Source organism: Talpa europaea (genome assembly GCF_964194135.1).
Source record: "Talpa europaea genome assembly, chromosome: 8".
Lineage (NCBI taxonomy): Eukaryota > Metazoa > Chordata > Mammalia > Eulipotyphla > Talpidae > Talpa > Talpa europaea.
Genome location: NC_140075.1, coordinates 61170975 through 61181709, shown reverse-complemented (window position 1 = coordinate 61181709; position 10735 = coordinate 61170975). Strand labels below are relative to the sequence as shown.

At 37.7% G+C, this 10735-nt stretch overlaps 1 gene segment (V, D, J or C); it reads right to left on the bottom strand.

Moving 5' to 3' along the window:
- Positions 1–718: 718 nt before the first annotated feature.
- LOC311175346 (T cell receptor delta variable 1-like) lies at positions 719–1297 on the bottom strand. The segment is given in 2 exons: positions 1249–1297; positions 719–1065 (listed from the first exon to the last, which is right to left on the bottom strand).
- Positions 1298–10735: the final 9438 nt, after the last annotated feature.

Genomic DNA, 10735 nt, shown 5'->3' with positions numbered 1-10735 from the left:
CCAGGAATCGAACTCCTGCTGCAGTGGCTGCGAACAGCTTCGTAGGTTGCATCTTAACCCCTTGTGCCACCAGGGATGCCTGATCTTAACCATTTTCAAGCGTATATTCAGTGGCAGTTGAGTACCTTCACATTAGGGGGGCCACCATCACCACCCCAGATCCCCAGAGCTCTTTCCATCCAAAGACAGAAACTCCAAACACAGAAACTTTGCAGATTCACTACCAGTTCCATTAATGGTGTGAGATCTAAACCTTTCATTGATCTCTTATCTTATCTAAACCTTTCATTGATCTCTTATCTCTTATCTCTTAACTCACTATGGTTCTGCTCCTCTGATCGTTATCTTAATCTTAATCAGCCTAAGAGGGAAGGAATAAAGATGATTTTCATGATGGTCCAGATGACTGGAACCTGTTTTTGATGTGAGCATCTTTAAGTGCAGCTGCACTTGAAATGAGTATGGGGAAGTTTCCCAATATTAAGCAACATTACACAAGTTCTGTATGATTGACTTTAAGTTAAAAAGTCAAGACGGAGAATGTATAAGAAGAAAATTATCTGGACACCTGTTTCCTGATGGCATAGAAGGAGGTTTTACGCAGAAGTGTCCCCCACCTGATCCAGACCACAGAAGAAGCAACCACAGTCACTGCCATCACCTGTCTGGGATGTGCAGGTGTCATTTCAGCTTGGCTCCTGAGAGGTCTTACCCTTCTTCAGCTCTGGGGTTTTTGTCCAGTTTTTACTATCGCCTTAAACATAGTGGGCTCTCGAAGAGCACAGAAATACTTGGCTGAATCTTCCAGTTGCAAGGGTGAAATGGTGAGGGAGATGGATTTGAATGCTTTTTGAAAGTTTATAGAATAGCGACCTTTTACTGCATTGTTGTCATAAGAATACTGATAAATAAGGAAAGTCATCTTTCCATCAGGAAGCTGCTTGTACCAATAAAGATAGAAGCTACTAAGAGTTGTTTGATACTGACACTTCAGGGTGACTTCCAACCCCTCTCGTTTGGCTATAACTGGCTGGTCTTGAATAACTTTCTGGGAAACAGTGGTTCCTGTGGGGCAGTGAAGAAGGTATTTTAAGAATTAGACTAATTTTATGCCCAAACATAAAGCATGTAGAAATCATCATATACTTGCTTTTCCCCAGGCCTCCTTCCCCCTCATCTATCTGTGCAAGCACCCTGTGCCCAGTGCTGTCCTTCCATCCTCCCAGCCCTGCCTGGTCCCGGGCCTACCAGAGCAGGTGAAGGCCACCAGGGCCCACAGCAGGCTGGAGGGCGCCATGGGGCGTGCGTGCCCTGACACGTGTGTGCAGTTGTGCCTGCAGCTGAGAGCTCAGTGTCTCTGAGAGCCTGGAAGGGTGTTTATGTAGTTCCTGGGGGTTTCCCACACAGGAAATAGGGTTTCTCATGTTGCATTGCCCACCTGGTTATGCAAAGATTGGAAAAGAGTCGGGTTTACCCCATTTGGGTGATTTGGAATTTCTTAGCCAATGTTTTGCTTTTCTTTATGATTGAATGATAAATTATTATTTATGGTAAAGTACAGGCATAAAGCCTGATGTTGAAGGAAATATGAAAAGGAGATTGATTACTTAAAATTTCCAAATTTAGTATGTTAATATGAGAGAAGATAAGAGGGCATATCTGAAACAAATTTCTCTGTGATGATAAATATTCATCCATGTTTTGATTGTTCTTTTGCTTCCAAGCTGATTCTAAGGTGAAATATGCTCACTGATTCTTTGCCTCCACATAAAAGACAAACCAGAAGTCACCTCCTCCCTTTCTTTCCTACTTAGCCACTAGACCATGGGAACTGGTAACTACAATTGCAAGCAATGCTCAAACAGAGGAAATCTAAATATTCTTCTGTAATCTCCAGTGATGTATTGGAATACTGATTGTTAATGATTGTTAATACCAGTAAAGTTATAATCATATAAAGTTATATTCATGATGAAACTCTATGATTAATTTATTAGAAGTTTTCAGAACAAAGTCACTATAATTACTCTGAAATCAAATATTCAACCATGTTGTTGCCATGATAAATAGTGTGTGGTTTGATTCTACAACTTTTATTGTAGTTACCATGAAAACAAAACTTTGTGCTGTTTGAACGATGAAAATATTTAAAATTTCTTATAGTATAATACTTATAATTTCTGGTTTTAATATGCATTCCAACAACTGTGAGGTGATAGCTCATTGTGGTTTTGATAGGCATTTCCTTGGGGGTTGGTGATGGTGAATCTTTTGCACATACCTATCAGCCTTACTGTCTTCCTTGGAAAATTGTTTTGCTTTCTGCCCATTTTTATTGGATTATCTTTTTCTATTGAATTGTGTGACCTTTATGTATATTGAATATTTTACCCTTAACAAATATATGATTTGCAAATATTTGGGTCATTCTTTAGTTTGCCTTTTCATTTTGTAATGTTTCTTTTGTTATACAAAAGCTTTTTAGTTTAACTTAATCTCACTTTTTACCTTTGCTTTTGTTGCTGTGCTATTGGCATCAAACCCAAACCACATCACTGCCAACACCAGTATTGGGGGAAACCACCTCAACTACCCTCAGGGGTCATTTTCTCATGACTGCATTAACACACTCAGGGTACTGAGAGGACGAAGATGGCGCTCTGAAGTGGGCTTTTATATTCATTTCTGTAAAGGCAATATGATGAAGTGCTTTTTTCCTATTTTTATTTGTTATGAGATATCACATTTCTGTAATGATTGTTCAAGATTTAGCCATTTTCATTGTTGCCTTTTCTTATTAATTTATATGATCATTTTACATATTCTTATGAGTCCTTTTCTGGAAATATGCACTATAAGTTTAGTTTTAACAGTCTGTGCATGGACTTTGCACATTCTTAGCAGTGAATTTTGAATTTTAACAAAAAATAAAAATGAAAGTTTTACCTTCATGTTAATGGGGAGCTAGTTTGAAATTTTGATTGCTTTATTTGAGCACCTTAAAAATGATTTTCCCTGGTGATGGTTTCCCTTTCTGTTACTTCCAATGAAAAGTCAGGTGTCAATTTTTATTATTTTTCCTAAAACACAATGTATCAATTTTCTTTGGATATTGAAATGCTTACCCCCACTTAAATACACACTTGAAGATGCATTTGCCATCATGCCTGTTATTTTATCACAACCACATGGGTGGAGTTATTCCTTATTCAGTTTTATAGCATTCCATGTAGCATTGCCCCTGAATAAGGAATCATTTTATATAAAAGTCGGGCATAGCAGTGAGTGGTGCTTCTATGGGCATTAGATTATACTACAGGTTATGGAAGAGGGAGTTATAAAAGACAGACTCACCACATGACAATTTTCAGAAATAGTTAGGATACTCTTTTTTTATATAAATATACTTATATGTGTATTAATCACTTTCCTCCCATTTTCCATGTGCAAATAGCAGTATCTCAAATTTGCTAATGAAATGTTTATATTTGTTGATTTTTTGGTTAATCATAAAGTCAACATAATGTTAAACTACAGGCATCAATAGGAGAATGTCACTCAGCAAGAAGAGCTATGAAATTTGCCCAAAGATGGATAAATGTACTTCATCCTCTATTGGGGGGAGGGTTGTCATGTTTATGTAGGGCACTATAGTACCTTTGCATTATCTCAACTTGACTTTCTGGCAATTCATTTCCCAGAATTTTCTCCCTAGTACTATGTTGAGTTAGGGTTGGCCACACAGAGATTTGTGCAAGATCTGGAAGGCAGTTGTGATGCAACAGCCATGTTTTTGTTTTCTGCAAGTTGGTGCAGGCTCCAGGCATGGTGGCAACTCACATGAGTTGCTCCTGCTCTGCCCTTCATCTTATTGCTGACCCACAGCCCCTCCCCACTCAGGTCTCCTCTCTCAGTTTCTCTCTGCCTTGGGTCAGGTCTGCATGTAGCAGGATGCAAGTGATACCCACTTCCCCCAAAGGTGCCCAGCCCATGAGATTGAGGAGGTGAGAGTAAGTAATTTGTAGTTTGACTTTCTGCATTCCAATTGTCCTCATGGGTACTAATATATACAGGTAAATTTGTCCATGCTTTTGATGATATCCAACTTTCCATAAATGTTACTCTAACTAATTCATAGTGAATTCAGTCTCTAAAGACAATACAAACACAACATTTTTGTTCAGATGCCTCACCAGTTCCTTCAATTACATGAGGTCTAATACTTGTGTTTCATCTCTTATTCTACAGCACTCATGGTGGAGTGTTCTCTGATTATACCTCAATTGATTCAAAGCATAAGAGGACAGGGCTCACAAAATGATTTTCATGATGATTCCAGTTGACCACACCCAGTTTGTGATGTGAACATCTCCAAATGCAGATGACACTTGAAATAATTATGGGGTAAGTTTTTTCTACATTAGGCAGCCATGGACATGTTAGGAATAACTGACTATGTCAAAATCCATGACTGAAGATATATTAAAGGAAAGTTACTCTGGGCACCTATTTCCTAATGACATAGAAGGAGGTTTTCCATAGAATTCAATCCTTTGATCCAGAACACAGAAGAAGCAGCCACAGTCTCTGCCACTGCTGTCTGAGACATGCAGGTGTGATTTCAGCTTTGCTCCTGAGCATGGCTCTTGCTCTTATTGAGCTCTGGGGTTTTTGTTCAGCTTTTCCTATCACTTCAAACACAGTGCATCACTGAGAGCACAGAAATACTTGGCTGAATCTTCCAGTTGCAAGGGTGAAATGGTGAGGGAGATGGATCTGTCTGCTTTCACGAAGTTTATGAAATAGCGACCCTTTACTGCATTTTTATCAGAAGAATACTGATGAATAATGTAAGTGATCTTTCCATCAGGAAGCTGCTTGTACCAGAAAAGATAGTAGTTACTCCAAGTTGTTTCATACTGACAGTTGAAGGTGGCTGCCGACTCTTCTTGTGCTGATATATCTGGCTGGTCTTGAGTAACTTTCTGGGCCACACTGGATCCTGTGGGGGAAAGTCAGAAACCTGAGCTGATGTGCTGAATTAAGTATTATAAGAATGAACTAATTCTTAATTGTTAATAATTAACTACATTGAAATCATCCCATGCTGGCTTTTCCCCAGTCCACCCTCCCCCTCATCCACACAAACACCCTGTGCCCGGTGCTGTCCTTCCATCCTCCCCACCCCCGCCTGGCCCCAGGCCTACCAGAGCAGGTGAAGGCCACCAGGGCCCACAGCAGACTGGAGGGCACCATGGGGCATGTGTGCCCTGACACGTGTGTGCAGTTGTGCCTCCAGCAGGGAGCTCTGTGTCTCTGAGAGCTTGGAAGGGCGTTTATGCAGTTCCTGGGCCTGATGCTGCTCCCCACACAGGAAATAGGGTTTCTCATGTTGCATTGCCCACCCGATTATGCACAGATGAAAAAAGAGTCTGACTACCCCAAACTTTGCTTTTCTACTTGTCTTTTCTGGGTAATTGAGTGAGGGAAGTTGAAAAGTGGCACAAAAATATCAATTTATATTATAGATATGAACTGAAGGAGGAATTAAGATTGAGTCAATGGACAATATTGAACATTGTGCAAATGGACGGCATTATGGCTTTCCCCCTCTTTGTATGTACTTAATGATTATTCATTTACCTTGCAACTGTTTTTGTCCATCCAGAATTTAATTAATTTTTTTTAAATCATAGAGTGTGACTTTCTCAGTAAAGGGTATACTATTAATGCTTAAAACAATTAGTGCATCTCTTCTTCCTTATTTGGTTCTAAAGCTCTGCTTGGTTCTATAGTGGCTTCAAATTCAAAACTCAAATGATGGAAGATCAGTTTTCTGACTTTCCAAACCTATTTACGTGTTTATAAAATTATAATGGAAATAACACATATTTTGAAATCTGACAGTGAGTTTTATTTATTAGACTCTGACAAGAGTCTGTGTACTCCATACTGTTGCCTACACAAGTAGATTGCATTTATATCTTTGATTATAGCTGTTCTCTTATGCCTACCATGCAGTCTAACATGAGCAGTATTCTATTTTAACACTGTATATTGCACCCTGAAGAAAGCAACTGCAGTTTTATACACACACACACACACACTTTCAAATTTCTTACATATATATAGTTTTAAAGTTCTCCAAACTCACTATGTTATACATTACATCCTAGGATTTATAACTGGAAGTTTTTACCTTTTGATCACCCTCACCCTTTTTACCTATACTGAAAGACCCTCTGCCCACCTCTAGCAACCACATTTTTTTTCTTTGTGTCCCTGAGTATGAACACCATATATGTGAGAACATACAGCGTTTGTCTTTCTTCTCTAACTTATTTTACTTAACTCAGTGCCTTCAAGTCAAAGCATATCACAAATGGTAGGATTTCCTTTTTATGGCTGAATAATATTCTTCTGTGTGTGTGTGTGTGTGTGTGTGTGTGTGTAGGTGTATCTCCTATCTCACTTGTCACCTGTCCATTAATAGACACTCAGGTTGTTTCCATGTCTAAAACAGGGTAAATAAAGCTTCAGTGACATGGAGGTGCATAATTTTTTTTTTAAATACTAGCTTTGTTTAATTCAGATATATACTCAGAGTGTAATTGATGAATCACATGGCAGTTTTTTATTTGATTTTGTTGCGGGAACTCCACACTGATTCCATAGTGGCTCACATTATATCCCAAACACCAAGCACAATGGTTGCCGTTTCTGCATTTCCTCACCAACAATTGTAATGGCTGAGTTTTTGATAATAGCATTCCAATGGATGTGATGTGGTAGCCCATTGTCGTTTGATATGCATTTCCCTGACAATGGTTCATGATGTTGAGTAATTTTTCATGAACCTACTGGACTTTGTATGTCTTCTTTGGAAAAGTGTTCTGACCTTCTGCGCATTTTCAATTGGTTTATTTATTTGTTTTTTTAATCTATTGAGTTGTGTGAGTCCTTTATGCATCTCGGCTATTAGCCCCTTACTAGATATATGATTCCAAATATTTTTTGCCTTTCTGTGGGTTGCTTTTTCCTTTTGTTGATGGCTTTTTTCATTGTACAGAAGTTTCTAAATTTGACTTACTCTACTTTTTAATTTTGATTTTGTTGCTTGCTTTTAGTGTTAAATAAAAAAAAAAAAAACATTGCCTAGACCAGTGTTAAAAGAGCTTACCCACTATATTTTCTTTAGGAGTATGGATTCAATCTTACATCCAAGTTTTATGTTCAGTTGTCAATCTTATATTTCAGTTGTGGTCAAGTCTTTACTTCATTCCAACAAGATTTTTGTGTATTAAGTAAAATGGCAGTCTGGTTTCTTTCTTATGCATTTATTAAGGAGGCTAACTCCCCACTCTATATTCTTGAGTCATATGACATAAATTAATTGACCATATTTGTGTGGGTTTATTTCTGAGCTATTATATTCCAGTTACCTATTTGTTTGTCTCACCAAAATATGTTTTGACTCATATAGGTTTGTAATGTAGTTTGATATCAAGGAAGTGTGATGACTAAAACTTTGCTCTTTGTTCTTGGGATTCTTTGACTATGGGGTGTTCTTTTTTTCCATACAAATTGCATGATTGTATAGTCTATTTCTGTGAATATTGCCTTTGGAATTTTGATAGGAATTTCATTGGATCTGTTATTACATTGAGTAGTATGGACACTCAATATTAATAATTTAACAATTTAATTGTTCTAGTCCATGAACTGGAATAGCTTCTGTGTTTTCTTCATGTTTTCATCAATGTCTTTCAGTTCTCAGGGTCATTCATTTAATTTCTTTGTTTTAATTTATTTCTAAGTATTTTATTCTTTTGGATGCAATTGTAAAGGGGATTTTTCCCCTCAATTTTTCTTTCTCTTTTCTTTCATTAGTAGTACCTAGGAATACAGCTCAGTTTTGTTTTGTTTTTTAAGTTTTTTTAAGATTTATTTATTTATTTATTTATGTAAGCACTGGGTACAGTCAGAAGCATGGGAGGGTGAAAGAATTCACCAGAGCCAGAGTGGGGAACAGAACAGGCAGACTGGCGAAATACACTGCTGAGGGGAGCAGAAGGGGGGCAGGAGAGGTCTGTGCGCCATGTGGGAAGCTCACCCGGCATTGCAGAGGCTACGGGCAGCTTCGCAACATAGCACTCAACCGCTGCGCCACTGGGGAGGCCCTTGCAACTCAGTTTTGTATATCAACTTAGCAAGATGCGATTTCACTGAATTTGTTTACTAGTTCTGACATGTACTGACATCTTGTGGTCATATTTCCCATTGCTAGGCAATTTATTTTTTTTTTCCCACTGGGGTGTGTGTGTGTGTGTGTGTTTGTGTGTGCGCGCGTGTGCTCATATTGAAAATGTGCGCTTTGTGAGCTGAAGGAGGAAGTCCATGGTTTGTTTATTTCTAGTTGAGAACCTTTCAACTTATAAACAGTAAAATTTTTTCTAATGAAAATTATATTGACATTCATGTGATAGATGGGTAACATACCTGTAAAGATCATATGTAATGAAGGTTCCATGTACTGACTGAGAAAGTAAGGACTGTGGTGGTTACTACCTATTCTTAAAAAACTTTTTAAAAATATTTATTGGATAAATCGTACATGGAAAAGTTAGAAATTTTCCAACAGGTACTTTTATACCCCCACAATGAGCAAATATTTTATTTTATTTTTTCTGTATTCTACCGCTATCTCTCTACCCTCCCTCCCTCCCTCTCTTCTCTCTTTCTCCCAACATTATATAAAGAACTGGAAGAGCAACCCTTGTCCGTTCCTCTGTTTCTAAAATAGGAACCAATTTGGAAAGATTCCATTAATGTCTTTTAAAATGCTTTAGCCGGGGCTTCCCCGGTGGCGCAGCGGTTGAGCGCTGGGTTGAGAAGCTGCCCGCGGCCTCTGCAGCGCCGGTTCGATCCCTGGCTGCTCCCCGGCCACCAGAGGAGGGTCCCACATGGCGCGCAGACCTCTCCTGCCGCCCGCTGCTCCCCTCAGCAGTGTGCTTCGGTCCTTCTGCCTGCTCTGCTCCCCGCTCTGGCTCTGGTGAATTCTCTCACCCTCCCGTGATTCTGACTGTACCCAGTGCTTGTATAAATAAATAAAAATAAATCTTTAAAAAAAAAAATAAAAAATAAATAAAAAAAAATAATAAAATGCTTTAGCCTCATTGGTACATATCATGAAACATTATATTATGTTTGTATTTTGAGGTTACTCATAAATAGTGCCATATTTTATTTTTGATTCATCCAAGAAAATAAGTATAGAATTACTTCTTTGCTTGTAATAGCTAATTGTTTTTCCACTATATATGTATATAGTCTGCTATTTATCAATTTCATTATTGATTAGTTTACTTATAAACAGTGCAGTATCATATCCTTATAAATGCCTCCTTGTTGAAAAGTTTAAATTTTTTATGTTGATATCAGGAATTGGAATTGTTGGAATTTTAGAGATATGTATACTACTAATCTAGGCAAATTGTTCTCCTAAGTAGTTGAATAAATGATTCTATGTGTGCTTGCTTTCCTCCATCTGATAATCTTTAATAGCCTCACACCCCTATATTCTTGTTAACAGTTAATATTACTAGACTTTTTCATTTTTGTTGATCTGGTAGAAATGAAATCATTTTCTTTTCATTATACTCCTCTATTTAGTTAAGAAGTTGATGTCATTTATGTTGACAGACCATCCTGTTTTTGCTTTGAATTCCCTTATATATCCTTAAATTGTTATTTGGGACCTTCTTCATATTTATTTCTAGAAGTTCTTTTATCTTACATTAATTTCTAATTTTTTCTTAGTTGTATGGTGAACAAATTCATCCTTCTGCATGCATTATTTCTAATTTCGTTGTGGGGCACACATGCAGATGAAGAATATCTCTTCTATTACTCTAATACTACTACTATCCAGGAGCTTTTATTTCCAGTTGTCAGATCCTTCCAGGTTGTTGCAAGTATCAAGTCCATTCCTTTTTATTACTAAGTAGTAATGTGTTGCATGGATGTCCTGGGATGCATTTATCCAACAAAGAAACTTGATGGTGTCCAGTGGCCAACACAGATGTAGCTGCCAGGAAGATTTATACACAGGTTTTTGTGTGAACATGACTTTCTCATTTCTGTAGCATAAGTAACCAGGAGCTTGCTAGGTTGTATGGGAAGTGAATATTCAACTTTTTGTGAAAATGACAAGCTGTTTTACAGAGTGACTGTACCAATCACCCACCAGCAATTATGAATATCCAGCTTCTAGCTTCCATGAAGGAATTTGATATAGTCTTGTCATTTTAACCATACTAATACATGTGGAGAGGTATCCCCTTGTGGCTTTAGTTTGCATTTTCCAAGTGGCTAATAATGTTGCACATCTGTTCATATGCTTATTTATTTTATTTATCTACCACATACCCTCTTCATTGTAGCCTCTCTGTGAGTCATTTGTTTATTTTTATATTGGATTTTTTGTTTTCTTCTTGTGGAGTTTAGGAATTCTTTATATTCTGCATACCAATGCTTTAAGGGAAATATATTTGCAGGTATTTCCTGCCAATCTGTGTTTTGTCTTTTTCATTCTCTTAGTAGCATCTTTCACACACTAAATTCACGTGCTTAATTTTGGCAAAATCAAATTATTTATTTTTTGTGACTGCTGCTTTGGGGTCATATGAAAAATCTTTTTGCCTAACCCAAGGTAATGAAAACTTAGCTCTTATTT